The sequence below is a fragment of the Sturnus vulgaris genome, chromosome 3 (assembly GCF_052056855.1).
Source record: "Sturnus vulgaris isolate bStuVul1 chromosome 3, bStuVul1.hap1, whole genome shotgun sequence".
NCBI classification, from domain to species: Eukaryota; Metazoa; Chordata; class Aves; order Passeriformes; family Sturnidae; genus Sturnus; species Sturnus vulgaris.
Window position 1 is genome coordinate 13989364 of NC_142245.1, and position 20472 is coordinate 14009835.

At 38.0% G+C, this 20472-nt stretch overlaps 1 protein-coding gene across 3 annotated transcripts in view; it reads left to right on the forward strand.

Annotated features, from left to right (window-relative positions):
- The window catches only part of LOC148224185 (uncharacterized), a 161560-nt gene that overhangs the window by 14453 nt on the left and 126635 nt on the right, over window positions 1-20472 (forward strand). The window lies entirely within an intron of this gene.

The window sequence follows — 20472 nt, forward strand, 5'->3', positions numbered from 1 at the left end:
TTTTTAGCTTCATATTTGTGGATAATTAATATTGCACACATCACCAGTTGCCACTTCTCAAAGAAGGGGTGTGAACCTCCGGAGAAAGTCTGATTTGCTTTCTTGCACCTTATTTTCTATAATAGGATAGTAGAAACATCTGACATTCCATGAAAATTTTTATTTTAAGAGTTATTCCTTCCACTTGGCTAAAAGTCTCATTAATGCCTAAGAATTCTCTGATCTGATCACTTACATGCTTTTTAACTTGTTAATGGAAAACTCTTTATATTTTGCATAAACACTTTGTATTGACATAGGCTTAAAACATAATTTATTTTAAATAGATATAATTCCTAGATGTCATTTATCCAATTGCATCATTGCAGGCACTTTCTATGAATACTCAGCACTCAGAAGATCCCAGACCTTGCCTGTCTGTTTCCAGCCCCCTTCTGGAGATTTTTAATCAGAGACTTGGATGTCCTATTGAAGGGAGAAAACATTTTGATAAAATAATCTCCCAAATCAATACACTCTTCAGATTTATTGCTCTGATCCACATGCAGTGTTATGGCAATATTTACTAATAAGGAGTATAACTCTGTACAGAACCAAAATTCTACTCATTTCAGAAAGTAAAAAGGAATTAAGTGAAGGATTCATATCATCTTGACATTTACTGGATTATACTTCCAATAAGAAATTTTGAGTATTTAGTAAATGTATTTTTGGGTTTCTCTGCTTACTAGTATTGCCCTTAGGCACTTAAATAGTCAACATCTTTAGTCTTTTACAGATACAGGTCCTACAAACAAACCTGAAAATCCATATATTGAAAACTTTCTTTTCCCTCTTGTCTCTGTTGATTCTAAAAGCTTTAAGGATGTGGTATATATAATATTCTGCTAGACATAAGTCAGTCTAACAGTAATTGTCTCACAAATGCAGGATAATTTCTGATAACAATGCTTTAGAAGTTATTTTAAAAAAATGGAAAATATTAACAAAAGGATAGTAGAGAAGCTTCTTGTTTTAGGGGGATCACGATAATGACTGATAAATTACAGCAGTAAGCTGTGAAATCTGTCCCACTAGAACTTCTGCTTTTCTCAGTTTGGAAATTTGTGTATTACACTTGGGATTTTTCAAATATTTCTTGAGCTTGAGTAATCTTAGAATGGACTTTCAGAACAAACAGGCTCTGCCAGAGCTGGAGCAGTTAACATGTTTTTCATATGGAGTTGGAGCTGCTGCACTTCTATGAGATCTAACCAACATAATCAGTTTGGCAATTCTGGGCAATACAGGTGCATCAGTTCATACATTTTCTAAAAACAAACTGCCTGTAGAATTTAATTTGTCGTATAGAAAATCTTTTTGTGAGATGCATTTTATCTAGCAGCTCTTCTAGGCTGAATGTTGCTGTAGGGCTTTCAGGTTTATGCCAAGAAAAAACTTCAATTCAAATATTGGAGCTAGTGCCTTATACCTTTATAACTGCTTCTTTCATTCCCTACACAACCTCAGCTCTCTTCCAATGCTAGAACCAGAAAAGTGTATGATAAAATCCCTAAACATTATATTTTATTAAATCTCATGCACAAAAAAAGTTTAAAAACTTGTGGATTTCATAATTGTCTTTGTTCTTCAAATATATGCTCATTAGGAGGTGGCAAAACTGATTTTTTTCCTATCATGAGACTAATTGTTTTAATCCATGTGGTGTCTTGACTGTCTCTTTCTCCTTGACAATAAAACAAAAGGCAATATGATAGTAATATCTAATAAAAAATGTTTTATGTTTAAGATTTTATTTAGCATCCTCTACCTGTTGGAAGCAAGTTTTGATTTTCTTAAAAATTTATGAAAATATTTAACCTTAAGTAGGTGCTGAGAATGTAAGAAAGCAAAACAGGACCTTATATATGCAATAAACAGCACTTCAGCAACAGAGTCCCAGTGCCCAGAAAGGTGTGTGGATGCTGGGAAGCAGCCTGGGTGAGGTGTGTGAGGTTGGAGGGACCTTACAGTGCCACGAGGAAAAAGAATAAGGTGGAAAAGAAATAGTACAAAACCTGTAGTACAGAAACCTTTGGTGGAAAAGCAGGATAGTGAAGGCACCCTTCTGAGGAAAATAAAACCAACCTTAGTGTTACATTTGAGAATATAACCCAGTTGGGAAATATGAATGTTCCACAGCCATTTTGTTCTCCACACTAATTTTCCTTCAGCTGTACTATTTTTGGTGTTAGAGCTATCTACATAGGATGGTTCCAATTTTCACTTTAATGTGGATATTTTTATTTTGAATTACTGGCTCTTATTTTTCCTCTCTATGCTTGCATGCATTTGCAGCTGAAATATCTTGCTTGGTGTGAGGTTGCTCTTGTGTCACAGCTATGAGTCAGGAGCTGGATTCATTTTCCTGAGCAACACACAATGTTATGCTCTTTGGAGGGATATCACAGGCTGTGGAGAAACAGAAAGGCAGCCACAGACAGAAAAAAGGGAGAGAGGCAGCTGTAAACGCAGTGTTGTTGAATGACATGAGAGTATTCTGGGAACAGGGTAGTTTTAATGTATTAGTAAGGCTGGTAAAGACTGAGAAGTTGGTCATTTCAAGATCTTCAAATTCAAAATGCCTTAGGCAAATTTACTTTAATTTGTTCTGGTGCATATCCGTGCCTGTACACAGAGCAGTAATAAAACCAGAGTAACTCTTGTTTCAGTGTGTCATTTAATATGGTTCCTGGATGTCAGAGGAATTCAGAGTAAAATGTTTTTCTGGCTTCCAGAACAAAGGCAGCACTGCCAGCAAAACCCCAGTTTAAATGACAGACCCCTTAAGGCCATTTTTCAGGGCTAAAAAGAAAACCAGAAAATACCTTTTTTTTTTTTTTTTTTCCCCCACCCCGTAGGCAATAATTAGTGTACTAGGTCTTTTCAGCTGGTTCTAGCTTGGGGGAATGACTGCTCTCTTACACTTGCTTGGCTCTTGGTGCTCCAGCTTTGCCACTTGAAAGAAGAAGCATTCATTCCCTCTCTCTTGGAAATCCTGGCTAAATAATGCCTGTGGTTTTTTGCATCCAGCTTTCCAGACATCTCAAACAGTGTAATATCATGCTTTGGAAGTATTTTTTAAAAAATTGTTTGGCATCATTATATCTCAATGGGATTTCTGGTAGTGATATTATACTGGAGAGACTAAGTTCATGTTATGGCTGCTGTTTTCTTCTCATGGTTTCTAGCTGCTGGTGGTTATAACCCTTGTTTCATTTTTCACTAAAAACATGCCTGTGGTTTTTTGTATCCTATGGGGTGGGTGCAGTGGAAAGTTGAAAATTGTTTCTCTTCAGAGGTTTAGATCCATAAGCCCTCTGAATCCAGCACAAAAATTCAGTTTGCTTTGTACTTTTCCCACACTTGTTCAGAGGTAATTTTCTCTCTCCCTCTCTCTCTTATTGTTGTTTTATTTTTTACTGTTAATTTCTGGGATTTTGTACTTCAATATAATTCTATGGCATTGTTGAGCCTCTGGCAGCTCTAGGGAGAGTGTGGTGCTCTGAGTAGACCATTTAGGCTTGCTGGGTATGAGCCAAGTGCCTACAGGATCTCCAGTATTCTCTCAAGATAAAAGGCATTAGGAAGTTTTTTGGGCTGGGAATTTAATTAAATAATAGGGAAAAAAATACACTATGCAATAGCATAGCCTTTGAGTAATTGGTACTCAAATTAATGAGAAAATTGAGATGTGAATATTTGTCATGGGTGGAGAGATAGCATGGACCAGGGCAGAAAAGAGGGAGTGATTTCCTGAAAATAGTTGGAAAATGCAGTCTTCTTTACACAAATTTAAAAAATAAAGATAAAAAAAAAGTATGGAGGTGAGAAACTGGGGGAAAGACAGACCAGTCCTGTCACTGAGTTGGTGTCCTGCTTTGGGGGGGTCTGTGAAACTACTGAGAGGTCAGAGCTGTTAGCTGTCCTGCACTGGTAACTTTTTTATTTCCACTGAACTCATAGTATGTAAAATATGAGACATATAATACAAAACAAAACCCCAAGCAAACTCCAAAAACCCCCAGAAAGCTTTTGACAAAACAAAGTAAAAAAGGGCATTCAGCATTTTCAAGCCCTTTCTCCTGATCAAACAACAACAATGCAAATGCAACAGCTGAATGAATGTTAACTGATGAAAATTATTTGTCATGTCCTCCTCTAGTCACCCACAGGGGTAGTAACAGCTTGGTTCTCAGAGCTGGTGAGCACCCAAAGCACTTGGTGTCCATGCTCCTATGCCCATAAGGGCATAGAAATTACACTGCAAATCAAGGTGTTGTATTCTGATCCTATCTATGGAACATATTTTTGGGGAGAGGCTCCCATAGTTTCTTACTCTGTAAAAACTAAGTGCCAGTTCAGTGTCCCTTCTGGTGGATTGCATGTGAGCCTCAAAAACAGTCAAGGATGGACATGTTGCAGATCAATGACTAAAAGGTTGACTTTTCATGTTGTTAAATGTATGACCAGATTAAAGCTCTTAATTCAGAAAACAGCTTGTTTCCCTCCCCTCTAATTAGGCAAGTCATTTTAATATAAACTGGGTACAATAGCTTTACAAATAATTTGAGATTGTCAGAATTTGGAGTTATTTCAGAATATATTGAGTTTAACTTCTTTTAAAGACCAAAATTTTATTGTGGTGTAGATTCAGTAAGCCTAAAACTGTATTCCGAGTTAACAAGCCAAAGACTGCTGCATATCTGGCCTGCAAAGGCTCATAAACTCTTCAGCAAATTTAGTAGGGGCTCTATCCTACAGCTTTTTAACAATAAAATATTTTAAATAAACTCCATGAAAATATTTGTAGGGCTTCTCCTGCTAATCTTTATGACTGCTGTCACACAGCAGCTGTTGAAATACAGAAATTTAATGGTAATATATATATATGCACGTGGGAGTCAGAGGTCGGAAAGGGATGTCAGGAAGTTTCTAATCCAACCTCCACCTGAAAGAAAGGTCAGCTGTAAGATTGGAACAAGTCACATAGGGTTTTATGCAGCTGAGTCTTGAAAGCATCCAAGAATAGAAAGTGCCCAACAGCTCTGGGCAACCTCTGCCACTTCTGGATTTTTTCGTAGAATGGAAAAGCTTAACTGCAGTTTCAGTTTTGTAAAGTTAGGTACAGGCTTTTATCTAATTCAATAGGTACTGAACTCAGGGCTGTTGCATTATACACCCTGACTTCGTCCAGTTCTTTATCAGGCACTGGGGAAGAACACAGTCCTTCAGAAAACTGAAAGCAAATCTCTTGTTGAATGCCATTAACTCCTGTTGATTTGTCTTAGCAGCTGAAGATGGTGGTTTTTTTCTGAATTCCACTGAATTATTAAGGTGATTTTTTTTTTGTTATTCAGTTTCCTTATAAACAAGAAAGGTCTGCTCAGCAAGAGAAATCTTTTCTTTTAAAGTCTTAGATTTGATCAATGCTATGTTCCTTGGGATACTGTTTTGACATTTCACACTGCCATGGTCCATATCAAAGAAAAACTGCATCTACTACTTAAAAAGGTGACTGTTGTGGGTTTTTATACCCTTTGATGTTTGCTTGTACATTTTTATTATGCATCACATATACTTCCCAAAGTGTAACCTTACTCTGATTGTCTGAAATTTAAAGTAGAGAACCTAAGATGTTCCTATGAATAAATCAGATGATCCATGCTCTGTGTAGTATCTTCTTAGTGTGGTGCATTAACCTGAATCACACTAGAAAGTGCAGGATGGCCACACTGAGAGCTTCCAGCAAGGTGGAGTGGAAGCCTCTCAGTCTCAGTCATGCTCTTTGTGTTTGTAAAAACAGATTTGACCTGTCTTCTCTAGCACTTAATCCAATATCCATATCAATTAAAGATGCCCATTGGCAAAAATCTTCATCAGGTAAAAGTGACATGATTTGCATAAAGTTTTGATCTGCTTATTTTTTCTAAAGACCGTGTTGATACTTTTCATATGAAAACTGAGTCAATAGAAAGATTTTTCTGGCTGGATCTGTAGTCATGCTTAAACAGGCACACACACTGCTGAGAAAATGGATCTTTGTGTGTTCTTATGGATGGATGGATGAATAAAGTGCAACTTTAATTTCAATTTTGATACTAAATTTGTAATGTAACAGTGAATTTATCTGTGCAATCAAGCATGTGGTCTAGAAGTAGCTACATTTTCAACTGTGGGGGATTAAAAAAAATTCTCATATAATTCTTGATTTCTAACTCTAACTGCAACTGCTACTCTTGGCAAGCCTACTCAAAAAAATCAGTACAGCAGAAATTCAAGCTGACTCTATTGCTAATACCTTTCATAAAACCTCAAAAGGTTTCAAGTATTCTTATGGTCATGTCCCATGTGCTTCCTTTCTCTGTTAGCACATGTATGCTTTGATTGCATCCTTTTTCAAAATAGGTAATCTCACCCTTCAGTCAAACAATCTGTATTCATGAGATGGAAGAGAAACTGAAGAGAACATGGAATTCTGAAAGCCCCACAAACTTTGCCCAAGGAAGGGCTCCTTAGGGAAAGGGGGATAGTCCTCTTTGTGAAGCAAAGAACAGAGAACAACTTGCAGGTCGTTATGAGGGAAGATGAGAAAATGAAGCTTTTCATTGTTTGATATGATCTTTCAGTATTTTACAGTTTCTTTCTTTTACAAAAAAAAGAGTATCTAAGGTTTAGTTAGAGCATACATGGGTAGTTTTTATATCCAGGTACAGAAATACACACATTAAAGAAGATGTTTAATACTAAAAGGTCATGTATCTATAAATAGTTTGGTTTAAATATATATGTATAAAAACTGATTCATTGCTGCATAATTCTAGTTTTGAAGTCTGTTGATTTCAATGCGTTTTGGGACTGAAGTAATAAAAGAGTGAATCAGTTCCATAATTATTTTGGGAAAGAAATGATATGCTAGTAGTTCTGGGGAATTTTTTTTCTGTACAAATCATTACTGCTCAAGGAAGGAAACTATACCTTTCTTCATATGTCTAAATTAATGTCATCTTGCATATGCAGATATGTTTCTTTTTTGATTTGATTAGGAAAGATTTTTTTTCTTTTTTTAAATGGCAGATGTCTCAGATGAGTAAGAATAAACCATGCTGTTATTAGCAAGAATCCTAAAAAAATCAGATTATTGTAAGAAAGAGGAACTGAAAGTGTGAAAAAAAGGTTGCTTTTAACATCTCTAAATTTAACTTATTAAAAAAAACCCAAGATTTTTTTGCCACCTTTGATCACTGGAGCTGTTAATAAAAAAGAAATAAGCAAGTTCTTAGCATTTTCTTAGTAACAGTGGGTAACAGAGGGGTAACATTTTGGGTGTAATTTAATCAAATATATAACACTGGCTGATAGTGAGACAGAAATTTTAGTAGCTATCTTAATTGCTATGGAAACACTGGCCTTAAGGCAGCTTGCAGGGCATTTGTTGAGGTTGTAGGTTCAAAATATTTTTTCTCTTGTCAGTCTTCAGTCAGGTGTAAAAGTTGCAGTAATAGATGTGTTATATTGCAATTCTTTAATTAGCTGAGAAATACACGTTGATAAGTGTGTGGTAACATAGCTGTCAAAAAATCTTAGAGGTCTGAAATATTATTTAGGGTTTTTGTTTAAATTGTCTGAGATGGATAGACAAGTATTAACAAAAACTTAAAAGTAAAGAAAAAATGTTGCAAATATATTCACTTTGCGAAGAGAAATATTGGAACGCTAATGGGGGTCTTGTCAGCTAAATATTATTACTGAGTATTCACACAGAAATATAAAATCCTCTGTTTTATTTCTTAAAACCTTGTGAAACTGTGTGAAAGACAGATGTTTCAGAAAAAATAGGGAAGAACACATGATTAATTGCTATTGTTGTTAATGTAAATCTACCAAGTAGCAGAGTACCACAATCTGTTTGCCACAGGGTTTCAAAAGTGCATCTGTGCTTGTAAGAAGCACTCAGCTGTGGTCAAACTTAGAATTCATGTCAGACGTGGCTGCCCAGACTAGCACGTCTGGAAAAAAATTCTGTTTTATTTACGGAGAGAGAAAGAACATCCTGCTGAAACTCCAGTCTGAAAAGGCACAAGAAATCATGAAATTCTGTTCTCAGCATACAGAGAACACTGGTAGGATGTGGCACTAAGGACAGAGCTGGAAGACTAAAGAAAAATTATTTTCCCCTCACAAATGCAGACATGTAATAAAATAGGAAACGTAGAAATAAAAGGGGAAAACAGTTTCAAGTGAAGAAATCTGAGAGGAGAAGGGTTGCTGGGGACCTGTTTTATCTAGAGATGTTCTGAGAACTATTGATAATGGACGAAAAAAATCACTCTGAACCTTGATTGGATGTGAAGAGTCAGATGAACTACTCCCACTCAACGCTGTCAGCCTGTGTAAGAAGAATGTTTTTTTACACAGTAACAAAATGGCTTACTAAAAGCTGACCTTGTTAGTCTCTGCCTGTGCAAAGATTTATTCATTCTTCCAACCTGCAGAATCATGAGATTGCTTGATTTAGCAGCTGCAAAAACAATGCTTTTAATATTAAGAACCTAGAGTGAAGCAAAAAGTAGTGGTATTATCTCACAACCCACATCTATGGCAATGTATTCTTTTCATGTTTTATTAGATGCAGTTGCTGCTTATGTTCCTAACTTCAAAATCTCTAGCTGACAAATTTACTTTAGTGATTTCTTCTAGAATGTTGTGTTTTCTATTTATTGTTGATGGGTCACAGTTTATTGATGATTGTAAATGACTCTGAAGTATTAACACACAGCAGTTACCTTTTCCATTTTCTTTAAAGCATAAACTTATAATTGTATGTGCATATATAAAACACTGCAAATAAAACTTGGAAAGCCAGGTGGGCTGTCTATCCAAAAATCACTAACCACTGCTAATAATTTGACATGATGGCTTTTGAAAGACACTATGCTTTACTTTGGGATTTTATTTCTTATATATGCCATTCCATTATGCCTTTACAACTGGGAAAACCAGAAAATAGTATTGATGGAAAGGTTTATGGTGAGATGAAGATGTAATTAATGGACACTGGGATTGGTAATGGCAGTGTGGCTTGTGTAGGTAATTTAAGCCTTTATTCTTGCTAGTATTTAAATAATGTCCTTAATACTGAGAATGCTCTTCAACATTTTCCTTCTAGATGTTTGAGTCTTGGCTTGCTTTTAGGAAAATTAATGATCTGTTCTGCTTTAACACCCTGAATGGGAAATTGCAGGATGGCCTGTTTGTACAGCTCTATCATGAGAGCATTGGAGCTGGATCATAAAGAGCTTGTAGTTCAACCATCATTTGTGGGGAAAGATCCAGTGGTAAACATGGAAATGGCCCTAATCTAATAAAAAAAGATTAAATGTTTTCTCCATACGTTATCTTTTGCTTAAAAGTATTATGATCTTATGCAAAAACTGCCAGTCCATGTGTGCTTTGGGCAGAAAAGAGAATTAGGAGGCAAAGGGGAGGATGTGGAATAATCACATAAAGTTGTTCAGATACACACTTTAAAGTGGTGATTTTAAGGACCTTATGTGGTGCCTGCTCAGCAGGAGAGGTGGTCGGAGAGGATGGTGGAAATGATTGCACTCCTGTGCAGATCTGCGATGGGAATGAGGCTTTGGTGCCATTCTGGAGTCCACACGTCAGGCAGGACACAGCTGAGGAGGTGTGAGAAAAGGCACTGAAACTGGTGTTAGAGATACGACTGCTGCTGCACAAGGAGGCACTGAAAAGGTTGGTTTAACACACTTGTTAAAAAGGTGGGAAGGGGTAGGACTAAGATTTATAAACTTTAGAAGTTGGTGAATATAGCATTTGTAAAATAGAGTGCCCATATACCCCCTGAGCAGTGGATGTAAGCCTAGCTAGGATGGATACCTGTAAACATCCGTTCATGTTAGAGCAGGGATAATTTATTTCACTGCTTAGTCAGGTTTTCCCTCCTGAAGTGATGGCCTTGACCTATTTATGTGGCCTTCAATCTTTTTTTCCTGTGGGTCAGTGAAAGACTAAGCTGTGCAACTTCTTCACCAGAAGACTGTAGGAAAATTATAGGAAAGAGGTTTTGATATGGACCCTAATTTGGAGGTAGCTCTAACGTTTATTTGCCTTACATGACTACAAACTATTCTTTCTGCTAGGTGAGAAGTGGACAAGAAGGACAGTTGCAGGTGGAAGGTTGAATAAATCATTGATTCTCAACAAAATAAGATTAAATTTGCAAAGAATATTTTTTCTTTCTGCTCAGTAGCTGCAGCCTCTGGCTCCCTGGATATTGCCCTTATATGAAAGAGGGTTAATATTCTTCTAACCCTTCAGACACCTTCTACCCCTTTTCCATAGCAGCCAAGGTGTGTTCCAGGGCCTACCAATTGCCCTAATTTCCATATTTTCATGGTTCTATGTACTTAAAGGGAATATAAATTAATATGAGGTGAGATAAAATCAAGATGAAGAGAGAAGACTGCAAAAGCAATGGGACATTTTATGGCTAGTAAGATGATCAAGTTTAAACATCCTTGTACCAGCACTCAGTTAAATGAAAACAAAGTGAGCAGTGATGACAGGTTTAAACTTTGGGTAGCTGATGAAATTTCACTTTTCCTAATCCAAGATTTATTCATGCCAAGACAACACTATCCTAGGGTTCCTTGTGGACTTACACCCTCACACCCTTAGCCTATAAATAATTTATTTATTATATTTACATGTAAATTTTGTAGATATTAAGTTTGGGCTTTAGAAATCTAAATCATGGATACACTGTTTGAGGAGAAAAAGGAATTACAAGATTTATATATAATTAAAAAGAAAGGAACTGAAGACGTCCCTCTCCACAGTCCTCTCCAGCGCTGTTTTGTCCCTGTGGTCCCAATCACCCAAATTCAAGGTATTACATTTTCTGTCTCATCTGGCCTCAGAGGCACTGTTATTACTTCACAAATTACAAGTTGATCCAGACCGCCCTTAAATCACCCAGCATCCTTCTGTTAACTCTTGTCTGCTAGAATTGGTTCACACATTCCAGGACCCCTGACAGATCAGGTCCCTTCCTGGGTCAGAGCCTCCAAACACTCATTTTGTCCTGGGACTGCATTTCAGAAAGTACCTCTGTAACACCAAAAGTTATCACAAATAGCAGAAGAATTACAAGGCAAAAGTCTTGTTGCTGCAGGAAATTAATTAATGAACAAAACCTTTGAGCACTCACATTATTTAACAGCATTAGGTCAGTCTGATGTATACAGTAAGCTCTCCTAAAAGATACATAGAATTTAAAAAAATCGAATATATTCTCATTCCCAAATTTCTCTTTCTTCTTGAATCTCAGTCCTTATGCTATGTTCTCCTAAGGATTTCACAGTTCCTGCTTCTATTACAAGATGCTTTTGAAATAAATACCTGTTGTCTGGCAGGGGATCACAGGCAGCAGCACCTGGGATAAAAGGCAGCCTATCCTGCAGAGACCAGCACTGCTCTGAGATGCCATTCCTGCTTTTACTCCACAGCAGTGCATGTGGTGGCTGCTACCAGGTTTCTTTCAGGCTGTTTCTCCTTCTGTGTCATGTTGCAGAATTGATACATGGCACTGTAAATGGTTTGAAATGACGTTAAACACATTTGTTACCTGCAAAAATAAAAGCAAACAGGGAGAGCAGGGCAAGAAATCCAGCGTGTGAAATTCAGTAGTGGCATCATGTAAAATCACCATGCAAATAATGCTGAAAAGAATTATCTTTCAGGAGACCTCTGCCATCCAGTGCTGGATCTCTGTCTCCATTTTCCTTTTGCTTTATGTAAGCAGGACAACACTCTTCTTCTTTCTTCCCCAGATCTGGAAGGCAGACTTAAGGAGAGTGCACTCTATTTTATATGTTTTATTTCTTTCGGGATGGTATATGTTTAGAGCACAACTGGAAAGAATTCCACAGTGTGATCTTCCCTTTCCAGTTTTACCTCTGTTGATGAGCACTGACACAGACATCATTGAGCCACTAAATTATCTTCATGACTCCTGAGATCACACACACGGAAATGCATGGCATGTCTTGGTGAGAGCACTTGTAGGTCCTTCACAAAATCAGATAGATGTCACTGTTTCGCTTGCATTCTATGTTTTCAAGGTTTTCTCAGTTCTTTTCTTATTTTAAAAGTAAAATCAATCCTGGATGCACTGGGGAATAGCCTGAGCTTTCCCAAGTGTTTTCCTGGTTAGTCTTTCCCTGTTTTAGCTGGAAGGGCACTGGCACTAGTCTAAAAATTGTTGATAATTGGTTGAACTCCTTCAGCTTCTCTTAGAAGTCTACTTTTGAGGCAGCCCTATCCTGATGGGTTACCCATCACAGCAGATGTAGCTGAAACCAGCTGTCTCAAGTCCTAGTTTGGGGCCCTAACAGTTGGACCATTGTACTGTCTTGTCAGACACCCCTTTGAAAAGCTAATTGTGTCTATCCAGGTGTTTCATGCTGATATTCTTTCTCAGAGAAAGTAATTCTATTTTGGCAGATCTGTCTTTCCTTGTAGGATCAGTCTCTTTAGCACTCCTGCTTCAGATTTTTCCTTTCTGTCAGTACTTCTGGAAATGAGGGGTCTGTAGAAAATGCTGTTTAAAATAATAAACAGAGCTTGTTAAATTGCAGTCACAACATTCATAACGTCCACGTTTAAACAAGGAAATAAATAGTTAAAGAATAGTTCATCATGATTTGTTCTTATGGGAAGTACTGTTTTCAATCAAGTGTAAGCAAGCACTCAGTAAATCTTTCCTACCTCAATTTACCTGTTGGGATATGTATGACAGATTGCTTTAAGGGTTTATCACTCACTTGGTACCTATAAATTCACAATTATTGTTGTTGCCATAAATCTGTTAATCTCCTGTGCAGCAGCTCTTATCCTTTTCTCCTGGTTTCTTGGTTTTACATTGTTGTGTTAACAGTATTAAAGTACTGAATAAGGCACTTGATTAAAGGCAGTGAGGAAAGTGGTTGAGATGCTGTGGACTGGTCTTTTAAACAGGTTACATAATGCAAAACTTGCATATTCGTAGCTGATAGCTGCTTTGAATGCTCCGGTGAAGAGCTAAAACAAGGTGGAAGAATTGATGTTTTTCTTTGGAGGAAAGTGGAGGAATAATTTTATAACAAAACAGAGAAGTATCACTAAAAATCTAATTTTTAGAAAGGAAATACTTCTTGTCTCATATTCAATTATACTTGATTACTAACCCTGTTATTCTGGTTCCTCTGGAATTGCTTTAAAGCTCTTGAGGTTGACTCTAAATTAATGAAATGGAATTCTTACCTTAGTATAATATGCCAGAAAGATATTTAATAATGTTTAACATTTTCAGTTGTATGAAAAAAACTAAGGAAGACAAAGAAATAGTTGGCCTTTACAGTAAAAGTGTTGTAACCTGGTTTCTAAGTGGGATGCTTGGGTCCCAATGGGGCTGAGATGGGAATGTGTTCTTTTCTGTCCTGTGCAAATTATTATTGCTTTTCATATCATCTGAAGCCTCCCATGGGGTTCATCATGACTTCCTCCCCAGGGATGTAATTCATGGGCTTGATAGTGTAGCAGTTTATCAACCTGCCTAAACTCTCTGCTTATATGTAATGATTGTAGCCTGATTTATGGAGATTTATTTTGTGCCAAATCCTTGGGAGGCTGCTTCTGTGGATTTGTCTGTCTTTTGTGTATTCCTTAGATAAAATTCTGTAGGCAGCACATATATCAAGTGTATTTGAGAAGGTAAATATTGCTGATCCTTGTGGAAGCAGGGATATATGTATATAAAAATGCTTATATAAAAATTATCATGCAGTCTACTACTGTTCCAGATAAAATCCAGAAAAATCCTTCAAGGGTCATATGTTTTGATTTCAGTGGGTTTTACCTTTTTCTTTTCAAGCTTCACAGATGCCTGTGGCTCTGCATGGGTTTATGATTTTTAATAATAAATGCTGCAATCGCTGTATGTACCTTCATAACATTGTCCTCCAAAATTAGCATTGGATCCTTAATCCAAGGGGAGGGTTGATAAATTTGAGTGCTTCGGCAGCAAATAACCTATTTAGAGGATGTTTATAATTTAAAAGCATTGTGCTAGTCATTTTAAAATTGCACATCAGCAGGAATAAATTACTGGATGTGAAAGCAGAAACTGCAGTGACAGTACTGTTAAGGAAAATTATTATATTTTTAAAAGAAATTCAAATATTTGAATTTTGAAGAACTCTGAAGAACAGAAGCAGGAATGTGTTATTAAGTGAGATAGAAGGGATTCCAGTGTGTACTGTGGGTAAAATGTGAGTTCTCTACTAATGTATTCAACAAAAATTCCTTTACAGTGCTAAGAGTGTGCACTGAGGAAATCACAAGCAAATCAGAGAGGAAAAAGGTTAGAAAGTTGTGAAGGGCTATTTGAGTACCCAAAACCTCTGTCACTTGTTTTGCGGCAGTTGAGTAGAAGCTCTTTTCTCAGTTTGAGGTTTTAATTCAGGCTGTGTAACCCATGCTGGCACAGTTGAGAAAAGTCCTTTGGCTTCAAAGAGGAAGCTCAGAGGAGCTGCTCTGAATGCTTAATTAAAAATTATTTCAGATTGACTTATGGAGGGCATTGTCACATGGCCTGAAAACTGGAATATCCAGCAACAGATACAAAGGAAATGTATCCAGCTGATCAACTTTCAGATATGACTAAATATCTTTGGGTTTGATATGAAAGAGAAATAAAGTGGAAGTTTCCAGAGGCACCTAAATTGAGGAAAGTGGGGAGTGCTCATGAGGGTGTATAAGTTTAATTTTACACAAACACTTAGAAGCTGAAGAAAGGGGCAAAAAAATATATTTAAAAATTAAAGTTCAAGGAAGGGAACTTTATATATCTGGAAAATAATTTAGCTATTCAGTGGGAGGGAAAAACCAGCAAGATATCAAGGAATAAAACTGAACAGCAATTTCCATTTTATTATGCAGATGAAAATCTGGAAGAACTCTTTTCTGAGAGTAGGAAATTATACCCTCCTGACACCTGAATGTGATTCCTATTGATGCATCTGCATGCAACTCCCTTTAACATCTGAGAAGGGGGACTATGTCAGAAAGTACAGGTGGTCTGAAATCAAGGGACGGCTGTGCACCAGTTTGCAGGCTTAACTGAACCTCTTTCCAGCCAAGGTCTTAATTATGTGTTTGCTTTTAAGCTGGCTGAAGTCTATGACCTTAAATTGAGAGTTCTGGAGGAGAATGTTGGTGCTATTCATTGTAGAAGAAAAGCCTGGCATATTACTGCAATCTGATCTTCCAGAAAAGCAGTTCTCTTACACACAGCCCTTGGGTAAAAATATGAATTACCTTCCTGAACTGAATTAATCCTACGGAAAGTACATAGGTTAACTTTGCCATCAGACTTCCCTTCTGACCTTGGACAAGACACTTAAAACATCCACATCATTGTTCTCAGCATATGCTTAAAATTTACACTTCTTCCCATTCATTCCAGCTGGAAACCCAACTGTTTCCTGTGACTTGTCTGCATGGTGGAAGTAGTGTAGACTCTGGACATTGCTGCGATTTGAATAATAACAGGATGGAAAAGAAGGAAAACCAGAGGTTAGAAAGAAAAACAATGTTTCAGGTGCATGTCGGACTGTCCCTTAAAACAGAGGAGCTTCCATTACTTGGCCTGGAGAGTGAGGCATTCAGCAGTGTCTGTTGCTGGCATGCCATTTGGTCTGCAGAGAGCTATAGGAAACAGATCAGAGCTCACAGGAAACACCAAGAAGCAGAGTTTGTGTCTATCATAAAGCTTAGAGGGTGACTGGCACTGTGCTGTCATTAACTGCTGATTAAATAGTATGCTCATTATAACACATTTAATTTTACATGAATTTTTATTTAAATAATTCAGTGGACACCTTTCTTTTTGTGGCTCCACCTTTTGGGTTTTTTGAGTTTTGTCGAGATTGAAGCAAACACAGCTGAGTGTTCACCGAAAACCTCAGGCTGACAGACACGAAGTAGCTGCTCACAATCTCGCTGTTGTTCTCCAGATAACAATGTCAAATTCCACAATGCCTTTTCACTAACTTCCCTCCCTTTTTTTCCCCCTCATCTTGGTGACAGAGTGCAGCACGAACACCCTTCACCTATGACAGCCTCATAAATCCGTGCGTTGAAGTTGTGTAGGGAATGAAAAATCTGTCATCTAATGAGAGACAATAGATTTAACTAGACCAAGGCCAGCAGTTCTCTGGGTATGGGGGAAGGAAGGAGGTTTCTACTGATGTGCAAGGAAATGGGTAGGGCTGATAGGTGGGCACAGAGGTGTTCAGAAGGTCTCTGAGAGGCTCCTGTTGTAAGAGCCGAAACGAGGGATGGAGGAACGCGGGCTCCAGGTGGCTCTTTAAGATGCTGTTTATTGTATCCAGAGGATACAGCAATTCACGGGTCGTGGGTGACAAGAGCCCAGCCCACAGCCTGTCAGCCACAGCTGTGGGTTCGTCTGAAGCCAACTCTACTTCTGGTTACAATGCATTATGAACTTGTCATTGCAGGGCATCTTAAAACATGACAACTAATCAATACTTTTACTATTACTTATAGTTTATCATAACTACTAACGTTACCATATTCATGTTACTATTTTCCAATCACAAAGAGTTAGTATGTTGTAATTTATGCTAGAAGTTGTTTTTCAGTTTTTTTTTCCAGTGGAAAATGTTGAGACTTTTCTTTCTACTTGCAACATGGCATTTTTGTTTGCTTGTGAAAATATTTTTGCTTAGTAAAAACATTTTTTTGTTTGAGATGGATTTATCCTTTGCTCTGAGTCATAAAAACCCCTTCCAACTCACTTGCTCTTTTCCTTCTTTGCCAGTAAAACTGGTTCAGGAAATCTTTTCTTCTATATCAAAACCTGCTATCATTTCTATTCTTTCTTCAGATCCTACATTCAAAAAATCTTTCTGTTATACATACGTATCTGAGAGACCTTCCTGTCAAATCCTTATCCTTTCCAACATCCTATGTTACACCAGATATAAATACAGGCTTGTGGTCTTTATCTGTGCAGAGTAAGACACCACCTCATGGAAGTAGGTGAATATTCCACTGCATTGATGCTGATGTGTGACAGTGGGCTTTTACAGATTCTTGTCCTAACTTTGTCATTTCTTGCTGATTTAGCAGGAATATTGGTCTGGAGCTTATGAGACTTTCCCACACTGATTTCTCAGCATTACTTTTTTTCTCTTCAGCTTGTGGTTTTGTGGTCTTCTTACAGAAGGGATCTTTGTGGCAGAATGACATTGTCTGGTTAAGGACTTTAGACCTTGACTACTTATATATATATAGTATATATATATACTTATATATGTATATAATACTGTTGCATTAAAAGAACCCCAATAAAACCTCTGAAAATTCTAATGTATTATCTTCCATGGTATGTATTAGATTCCCAAGCACCTGATGCCATCAGAGAGGCTACCTGGAACAGAGTTTAGACAGTGTTAAAGGAATAAAGTAGGTATTTATTTAAAAGGCCTTTAAAGGACTCCTTGGGAAGCCCAGCAGTGACTCTACCCAAAATGGATAGCTTGGATGTCATGAGTTTTCACAGTTTTATAAGTTTTGCTCTGTTTACATATTGGGGTTTATTGTCCAATTACAGCTCCAGGTTATGGAGTCCCATCCTCCAGATTGGTCTCCTCAATTTGCTGTTTATACTTTTTGGGCCTGAAGCTGCAACGGTGTCCCTGGTGATCAGGCTGGAAAAGAATTTTTTGTCTAACTAAACTGTGAAGAGAACTTGCTAACGCTTTATGTGAAGTTCAGAGTTACCCACTAATGCAGTACAGATTCTGGAAAATATGAAAGCTAAAACTTAAGGCATCATAATCACATTGTCCTTCCTTGCCCTTGCTTCTCCTTTGCAGATGTAGAAGAAGGGATTACAGGTGATAAGTCCCTGATAAATCACAGTTGTACTAATTACCAAAGAAGAGCCCTTAAACGGGTTGCAGCTGTGACTAATAAAGATAAGTGTGATAAAAGGATTGGGTTAGGTGTCCAAGAGGCTCTTAGAGGCAGAAAGTATGAAGAAAGAGGACCTTGAGGAGATAGAGGAGCCCTGAGGAAGAAGGAAGTATCTAGAGACACACAGAGAAGAATGAAACAAGGAGAATTGCTGCTGTGAGGTCAGTCAGAGCCCAGCTAGGTAAAGCCTGTGTGCAGAGTCTGCAAACCAATACTTGCAGTCACAGTCCAGCAGGAAATAGCCAGCAGTCAGAGTCTGCAGCTGGACCCTACAGTAGGAGCTTGCTGTAGTCAAAGTCAGGATAGCAAAGCTGTAAAGAAGAATAAACTGGGACCCTTTTCATGTTGTTGAATGAGAGTCTGTGTCTTGGCTCATTTCTATCCCTAATGAGAGGTCTGCTGCAACACTCCTTTACTGTTCTGCTGACTTAGTTTGTAAGCGTTTTTGTAGTAGCGGATTAACCTTCACAGACATTCCTGAAATCTATGTTTATATTGCTGTTAAATATTGTCTCTATATGTGAGAATTGCTGAGTGATTCCTGACTATCCTTCATTGTTGTGACTGTTCACATCAGCTTTTTTTTTCCTTTATGCTTTTACACAAGAGCCTTGCTGACTAGGTAAGGACTCATGCCCTTCGCATGTTGGTGATGTCTGTAGTGTTTCAAAGACAAAAGAATAGCTGAGAGTTGGAGGTGAAACCAACATATTAGGGTAGAACAGGGATTTGGTGCTGCTCTTGCTTCAGAACTCTTTGTTACCTGGAGCGTTCCAGCCTCAGATGCTGCTGCTCTTATTCAGTTGTCACTGTCTTTTTCCATTTCAGTCTAAAAATGCCCATGGCTCACATGGATCACCGTTGGCATGTGTCACTGGAGACAGGTTAGAGAACTTCAAAGTCTTGCCTACCCAGAAAGACCACAGGGACATTTTGCCTGCGTTTTACCCTCTGTGGAGTTTTGGGCTGTTTGCTGGGTACTAGGAGAATCCAAGGTGGCAACCTACAAAGAAATCTGTAACTTTGTATTTTTGATGTAAAAAAACCTCTTTGTTTTAAATTCCTGGAGTACATGAGGTTATGCTTGAAGCTTACAGATCAAACCTCAAAGTCCTTGCTCCCTCAGAATTAAGAAAGGATAAAGAAGCAAACAAAGGTGTGGAGGCAACAGGGATCAGTGCAGGTTCACCCAGCAGGTGAACCAGCTTGTGCTGGGACTGCAGTTGAAATCTGAGGCATTCCAGATCAGTCTTCTTTGCCTCATGTTCCTGCCATGCTCAAGCCACCTGTGATGGAGCCATTCAGCTGCCTGGGCAATGTGTAGTTTTGTTGTGCTGCTTTAATCTCTACAGTAATGGAATGAATTTCTCTACACTGACTTTCATCTTTGGTCATGACTCTGAAAATGTGAAATGTGCAGATCCTGGGCTGCTGGAGGGAATTGGTGCAAGGTGGTGTCAGGATGTCTCCCTTCTAGACAAGACCACAGCCAAGCAGTCTGTGTCCCATCCTGCTCCCCCAGCCTGCTGCTCCCGTCTTCCCCTTTCACAGAACACATAGGTACTTGTCATTTCCACATCAGTAATGATAGCTGTACTTTCTGATGTGTGTGCCTAGAAGAGCTGGTGCTCTGCTTTGTTGGGGGTTTGGTTTTGCTCAGAAAAACTCTGCCTCAAGACATAACAAGCTCATGGTAGTTCACTGTCTGTCACACATTTCTTATGACTCTTCTTTTTTGACATTAGTTGATGGAACCTGGCAAGTTTCTGATCTGTCTGCACTGCAAACATTCACGTCTCTTTCAAGGTAGAAGGTATGCTAATTATTTTATTCATTATAAATGAGGTAAGACCTTTCAAATAGGACAGACAGGTGGTAAATATTTTTTCAAAACCTTGAAATCACTCAGTTTTTATATTTAGTGAACAATATTTTGTGTCTACAAGCACAGAGGAGAATGATGTTAGAAGAAAGAGCTTCCTATGGCTGGATTTCTGGCTCTGGAAATTAGTGGATGCACCTCCCACTATCTGTATTCCTGCCATTACCATGAGGTCCTTCCTGAAGACTGAGGGTAAAACACATGAAATGTTCACAAACATTTAATGACAAATTGCCTAAATATTGAGACCTCTCAGAGTGAGTCAGCTGCTGTCATACTTATGAATAGGAAGGATGCCATTACCAGGAAAGTTTAAGTTGCACACAGAGATTCTGAAGAGCAGTTAATAGGTTAAAGAAGCAAAGGTCATGTTTAGAGATCCAAGATTTTCTCTCTGGTAACTGCTGTCCCATTAAAATTGTTTGTATATCATTTAGTTCTGGAGACTTAATCCATCTCCGTGTTTTAGTGCTATTGTGGTGTCC